This window comes from Manis pentadactyla, chromosome 3, assembly GCF_030020395.1.
Source record: "Manis pentadactyla isolate mManPen7 chromosome 3, mManPen7.hap1, whole genome shotgun sequence".
Taxonomy (NCBI): Eukaryota; Metazoa; Chordata; class Mammalia; order Pholidota; family Manidae; genus Manis; species Manis pentadactyla.
This window is the reverse complement of record NC_080021.1, coordinates 22794729-22802360: the sequence shown is the minus strand read 5'-3', so window position 1 is coordinate 22802360 and position 7632 is coordinate 22794729. Positions and strand designations below refer to the sequence as shown.

The following is a 7632-nucleotide window of genomic DNA, read 5'->3' as shown; positions in this document are numbered from 1 at the left end:
TACTCCTATTATGTTAATGTGTGTGCGCAATTTAAGTAGTAGCTTAAAATATATACATGCTGAAGTTACTCTACAAGAAGATATGTCAAAGAAATAATCAATCTTCCCATGTTTTCTCCCGCCTGCTACTTCTATAGCTTTTCTTCTTCCTTCCTAATTACAACGAATTCTTAAATAGAATTCGTGCCTCATATCAAATTTACCGAGTATCATAACTCCTCCAAGTGGTAAAGATACCTCAAGACAAAAGCTGGGCATAGAAGCCACAGGGCATAAATATGCAAAGAAATAAAAAGCTAACCATTTCAAACAATAAGGCTTCTCTCTCACTTACCAACTTAACATTTCCCTGTATGGCCCCGGAAGATGACTGGTTAGCCAGAGACGGGTAAGATTCCTCAAGGGAGGAACAACCTAAGACAGGCACAGTCGCAGGGGGGTCATCAGGTGAGAAATTGGGGATCAACAGAGGTGAGGCTTAGAACCTCACCCCCCCTGTTCTGAGAGAAATCTTCTGCATATGTGGATGTTTTATTGCCCTTGTCTAGCTTGGATTAACACATAGTCTACAGGCACACACCTGATCATCTACATTTGCTCTCTTACAACACTAAACTATGTTTTCTACCTTTATGTTGTATCTACCTACCACTTCAGCATCTTATTAAAAATAATAAAGAGAGAAATGTGGTATCCACATATAAATCAAGTATAAAAATCAAATGTGTATTCATATTTGAACTGACTGTTTATAGTTCATAATGCATGAGCAAAACCAAAAGTTTCTGTGATGACTGCCCTTGTACTGTTCACCATGTAACTTATTCACTATGTAAGAATTTGTTCTCCATGTAAGAACTTGTTCGTTATGCTTCAGAAGATTGGAGACTGATGAAAATTAGGCTTGGGGTGGATTAATGATTGTGCATTGAGCATTGACTCCCCTATACAGAATTTTATTGTTGTTAACAACCATTTGATCAATAAATATGAGAGATGCCCTAACAACAACAACCAAGAAAAAGTACACACTTCCAATTGTAAAATAAATAAGCAACCGGGATGTAATGTATAGCATAAGGAATATAGTCAAAATATTGTAACAACTTGGTATGGTGATAGCTGGTACTTTGAATTATCATGTATATAAATGTTGAATCACTGTGTTGTACACCTGAAACTAATGTAATGTAATACTGTGTGTCAACTACCCTTCAATAAAAAATAATTATCTAAAAAAAAAAAAAAAAAAAAAGAAAATGCTATATAAACCCTTGGTTTTGAGTGCTCGAGGTCCTTGTTGAGACCTGCTGCGTCGGGCTGACACTTGGACCCCAGCTAGCTGGTTCCTGAATAAATTCCTCTTGCTTATTGCATCAAGAGACGCCTTCTGTGAGTGATTTAGGGTAGCGCTCTCCTCTGGGAAAAATCCAACATTTGGGGGCTCGTCCGGGATCTGCGCTCACCCCGCTTCACTCCCGAAGTCGCTCTTGGAGGAAGAGGTAAGATTAGTGGCGCCTTGGGTTGTCTGTATTCTGTTTTCTGTTTTTCAGTGAGACCAGTCAAAATTCTGAAAGGGTACCCGTTGTCTGGCAGCCGTCCCGGTCCCGTGAGGGGTCGCGACTGCGGTCGGTAGACGTACTAGGAGCACCGCAGGCTGCAGCCCTGGGGGACGCCTCGGGGAGGTTGGGGGTCAGGGACGCCTGGTAGCCTCCCGTCTGTTTTTCCGGCAAAGTGAACCTGATGAGATAGGGTTGGTTTTTGGGCGCCGAGAGTATCAACCCTCTGATTCCTTTCGGTTTCTGTTTGAGACTCTGAGGAGAACTAAACGCGGCCGCTGTGTGTCTAATTTGTGTGTGTCTTTGTTTTTTGTGTCTTTTACGTGTCTAATTATTGTTATACTGACAATGGGACAGACGCAGACGACCCCCTTGTCTCTCATGACAGACCATTTTTCTCAGACGTTAGGGAGAGAGCTCACAATTTGAGCACGGACATCAGGAAGAGAAAATTTCGTGTTTTCTGCACCTCAAGTGGCCATCCTTTAATGTTGGCTGGCTGCCGGAGGGAACCTTATCATTATGTCTCAGTCTGTATGTTTGTGTGTCTAAGTGTGTACATGAAAATATCTTTCTACCTCCGGATGGTATTAATGAAATTGATTTAAAGACAAGCGCTTGTGAAAATTGGGCATTCTAAAACTTCCAGAAAATCTGATGGAAAATGTTAAGCATTAATGCTAATTTGGGTTTGCCTGAGGCGGGCATGTCATTGTGGTTATCAGCTGCCAAAGTTTACTTAAAGTCATTTAAGTTGATGTTACCAGTTAAACATTTCAAGAAAATGCTCGAAGGAAAACTTGACTTTGTCTAATGTTTAGTAAAAGTTTTCTAAGTAATCTGGCATAGTTGCTAAAAATAAGTAAACAAGTGTAGCAAATAAACATCTTAATAATAATACTGTATTAATGTATAACAGTGTGTATGTATGCAAACAGCTTGAGAATTTTTGTGGTAACCAAAATTTTTAAAGTTTGCTAAGTTATATAGACATATTTTGTGCCTAATGAGAAATTGTGTTGTAAAGCACATTTCCAAAAATGATAATATATGTTCATAGATGAAGAATGCTAGTGTAACAGTTTACGGTGGCCTGTTTTTCAGTGTTCACTGAAAGTTAAAGTATCAAATGATTTTAAGTTCTAATAAAAACTACTTAAATAAAGAAAACATTTCTCTATGCTAAAAGATGTATGTTTTAATAAGAGAAGGTATAAAGAATGGAAACTCGTCTGCATGCTAAAGAATGTGTTTTTTGATAAAAGAAAGTGGCTTTGTTCTAAAGTGCAGCTGTTTGTTAAAGAGGGACGGAGAACAGAGACAAAGAGAGAGCAGTGTGGTGCAGCAGCGGGGTGCCTTATGTTGTAGCGGATCTGCTCAGCCTGTTGCTTTGGAGGAAGGTCAAGATGTTTAGAGATAAGGCGGGACAAACCCCGGCAAGCCCAGGCATAATTCTCACCCGTTTATGTGCTTGAGACCATGGGGCAAATGAAGAATAAATTACTATATTCTTACAGATATAGTCATGCTATGTGAAATTAAAGCAAGTGAGTCTTGATATCAAGTGCACAGCAAAATTAGAATTTTGTTTCCAGTTAAAGAAAACTGTTTTTTGTTTTGTTTTTTTAACTGTTAGTCTGCTCTTAATGTTGAAAGATTGCAAAGAGTTCTCTAATTGTTTTATCAAAGCAGTTTCTCATGCTTAAAGTCTCAGTGAGTTGCCAGAATATTTTTTTTAAAAATGAAATCTTAATATTAAAAAGACTAAAAGCTAAAGTTTGTTAACAACTGTGTAACCTTTATTTGCCTTTGAAATATTTTGTTATTGAAAACGACTGCATGGCATGAGAAATTGAATTATTTAAGTTAACAAACCAAAATTTATTCTTAAAAATTAAATTGTGTAGAATCTGGACAAGATTATGTTTCTCCCAGAAAAACAGGTTTCACTGTAAAAGTTTAGATGGGCAAACGTGTGACCACTTTTGAGGAAAGTTGTAATAGATTTTTTTGAGAACCACCAGGTCTTCTTGTTTAATTTATATGCTGTGGATATGTTTGTATGTTTTAAAAACATGGAGGACTCTCCATATTTTTTAATGCAAATGATCTTATAAGTTGCTATGCAAATTCTATTAAAAGCTCTATCTACTGTTAAAGAGTAAAACATTCTTGAAGCTTTCAGGGAAGACCTGTAGACTTAAGTACTTTCTCTGCTTTTTTGTATCTGGTCTTGGACACATGCTAAGTTATGTTCTTATTATTTTCACTGTTTGTAAGCTATTGATTGTATATAATCTTTAAACCATCCAAATATCCAGCATACATTTCCATGTCACCACAACCCACTATTGACGCCATGAATGAAATAGCTGGTTAGAAAGCCAAAGGTCATCATTTCTCAATCCCTAAATGAAGAAGTAAAATGCCTGATCTCTTTCATCTCAAAGCATATTTCTGGTCAAATCTGAATATCTGTGTGAAGGAAAGAGACATTTAAATTTGAGATTCTGCTTAAACTTTTAAGTTGAATTTGACTATAGCCATATTCATTCTTTGTATGTATCTCTAACAGGTCTTTTGTATGCCTGGTGATATTATAATCTGCCTTGAGTTTGGACAGTTCTTTCAGCTAAATGTGAATTCTTATTGTAGCTTTTTTCCCCTCCTGAAGATGAAAGCAGAAAAATCTACCATCTGCTACCATTCTCTCAAGAATGCTTGGTAACATAGATTATTTTGACTTTGTATATATTGTCTTTAAAAACTGACAGCAGCAGTCTCCCCTGCTGCCCCACCTTTTTAAGATATCTCGTTTACTGTGCTGGGTATATAGACAATAAATGTGTAATGATAGACAGTTCTAAAAGAATTAAATGCAAAAAAGTGCTTTTACCTCTAGTTAACTCTGATATTTTCCAGAGGGCCCCTGGAACATGTCAGAAGAATTTTTTTCTCATTAGAGAAAGTATTTGACTAATTTGGCTTATTTATCTGATATATATATATTTACCAGGAAAGCACTGTCAAAGAGAATAATGCTAAACTTTGTTACTGAATGTTTTGTATTACAGAAATATCAGAATTTCCTTATGTCAACTGTCTTACAGTGAGCTCTCGTCAGATCTTTGACCATTGTCATTTGTAAGTTTTTTGTCATTTATAGTCACTGCTTTGTTGTTCCTGGACTGGTAAAGAACTGGATTTCAGCAGAACAGGTATTAGTTGCATAAGATTACATAAACTAAAGAAAATGGTTTTGTGTCTTTTTGTTTCGAATGTTGCTGATAGTGTTTTGAGCTTGTTCTCTTAAGCTGACAACAGTTTAGTAGATGGCTGTCTTTATAAGCAGAATTGAGACATCCTTCTCTCTACCTGATCCCTACAGAGTTTAAAAACTTTTAGTGACTGTTTTTGTATTCCATGGCAGTATGTTTATTTGCATGAGTTTAGTAAGAATCTGCTTTCCTTGTGAGAAGACTAATTAAGAACACTGGTTATACTGCCAGGGCTTTGGCTGGAATGTCATACCTGAGAGACATGTGCATGGACTCAGATGTGAACAACTTTAAGGAACTAAGATTGACTTTATAGGGCCAACAAAGCCCCTTGGAAGAACTAGCCTGGTACCTTGCTTGCAGAGTTCCCAGCAGCCTTACCAGGTGAGTAAAGAAAGTCGCTTCCTGGCAGGTGCAGAGACCTCGAGAAGAGAAGAATTCATCCAAATCTACAGGTACTGCAGGCAAAGCCTGATGGCAGGTCTGGCTTGGCTGTCTAGCCTCAAGAGGCCTTTAAAAGTTCAATCTGAAGTTCCTTGCAAAAAGTTCCAGCAAAGCATATTTAAAAGACCCTGTGTAATCAATTGCTCTTCTTGCTGCACTTGTGCAAATAATCAAGCTAGCTGTTAATTATTTTCTTAACCTAGTTACTTCTAATAAAAATGAAAGTGATTTTAAAGTATTGTTTCAATAATGCAGCCTCCTTCCAGAATAAAAAATCCAACTCCAGATGTTGCTACATAACCTAATAACACAATTTGTTTTATCTTGCCTAGAAGCCACAAAACTGCAAATAGTAATAGAAACAAAACCCAAGATAGAAGCGCCAGCCTTCTGAAGCCCTCTCAACTGACCAGTGATAAAAACCTAGCTGCACCCTTTACTGCGCCCTCTTCTCAGCACGAAGCAGCCAGAGCGGTCATCGCCCCTTTTCCCTAGCAGCAGCTAGAGTCTCTACCTGTAGAAGAGAGAATGAGACAGGGACCATAGACTTAGACAGAATAAAATAAGAGCCTCTGGAAGAAGTGGGGCGGGATATTTGCAATCAGAGCAATGTAACTACATGCTGGAACTCCCCCCCTACTGGAACTATGTTGAACATGGAACTTTGGAATCATTCTTCAGTGAGATCAGTTAATGTTCCCCAGATAGAGAAGAGTAGCACATGTTTTGTTATGCTAGTCATTTGTAATCGTGTATAAGATTCGCTTTAGCATACTGGAGAGCCTGAGCCTGTGTGCTGTCTTTCCTCCTTCAGATCTGACTAGGTAATTTTGCAAGTTGAGCAATTGACTTAGCATACAGACCCAGCTGTAGACGACATAGTAAAAAGCAAGATTCTTTAGCAAATAGACAATATCTCAGCCCACCTTAGAGGCTGGGCATGCAATCTTTTGATGTGCACCCGAACCAGGGCGCCAGTGTCCCAGAGAGAAATCAAAGAAAGAAATTATCTTTAATATTCAAAGACCCCTTCCCCGTTACCCAAACTGACAACCGCGATTTATATAATAAGTTAAAAGCTCTTCAGGCAGTCCAAAGAGAAGTGTAGACCCAACTAAAAGCAGTCTATGAGCCCGGCACTTCAGAAGCAGCCCACCTGTTCCAAGTTAAAGACTTTGTGTTTGTAAAGCGACACCGAGCGCAGACCCTTGAGCCACGGTAGAAAAAACCCTACTTAGTGTTACTGACCACCCCAACAGCAGTCAAAGTTAGTAAGATTGCCACCTGATCCACGCATCTCATGTGAAACCCGTTGTCTCAGCCGAGACAGCTGACGACCATCTCACGTGGAGAGCCCAACCTATTGAGAATCCTCTCCAGCTTAAAAATCACCAGAAGACCCCTAAAGTAACCAGGTGCACGTCCAGAGACACCAACGCTGTTTAGCTGACCCACACACCGTTCTCAAAAACTATTCCAAGATAACCACGTCAGCTGGACAAAGACAACCTTCAAAAGCTAAGACTGTGCCGTTCATATTGTGCCTTTCCCCTATTGCACTACCAAACAGATGACCTCTAATTTCATGATTGAAATAGTTACAAGAAGAAGAGGGGAATGTAAAAATGAGAATAAGTTAGCATAAGAGTAGCCATCTTAAGGGCCTAGAAGCAGTTTTCTGAAGTTGTGACTTAAAAGAAAAAAAACTGGAACTGGGTAAGGCCTTGGAAAACAAGTTAATCATGAACACCGGGATGGGGGCAGCTGTGGCCTTCAGTCAGCTAACCTTGGTCAGTTAATCCTACATACCAAGCTTATCGTGCAGAACCTCCCTAAATTGAGGAGTGGTCTTACCTTGCTCTCGCTTAACCCCAGGATGTATGTCTTGCAAAGATAATGTGCAGCTGTGGAAAATTACTAAGAGTTAAGTGTTTTGAAAATGCTATATAAACCCTTGGTTTTGAGTGCTCGAGGTCCTTGTTGAGACCTGCTGCGTCGGGCTGACACTTGGACCCCAGCTAGCTGGTTCCTGAATAAATTCCTCTTGCTTATTGCATCAAGAGACGCCTTCTGTGAGTGATTTAGGGTAGCGCTCTCCTCTGGGAAAAATCCAACACATACTATATCAGACCATTCGGCTCTTAGTAAGGAGCCACTTCTCAAAAATCTTTCTCTGACCTCCCTGACCAGGTCAAGACTCTCTAATACATGCTGCTAGGTTAGCAGGTTTCTCTCATTCCTAGTGTAGGGGAGGAATAAATTTCCCTTCTAGGTTCTTTGGCTGGTCTAATAATTAAATTGACATAAAGTAGATTAACAGGAGAAAAATTAATTTTGCATGTTTAGGAGCC

The 7632-nt window shown here is 39.0% G+C and overlaps 1 long non-coding RNA gene across 1 annotated transcript; it reads left to right on the top strand.

Annotated features, from left to right (window-relative positions):
- Nucleotides 1-1457: 1457 nt before the first annotated feature.
- On the top strand, nucleotides 1458-7341 carry LOC130682840 (uncharacterized). Its single transcript, XR_008996209.1, has 2 exons — nucleotides 1458-1502; nucleotides 4990-7341. It is a non-coding gene; the product is annotated as an uncharacterized LOC130682840 (long non-coding RNA).
- The last annotated feature ends 291 nt before the right edge of the window (nucleotides 7342-7632 follow it).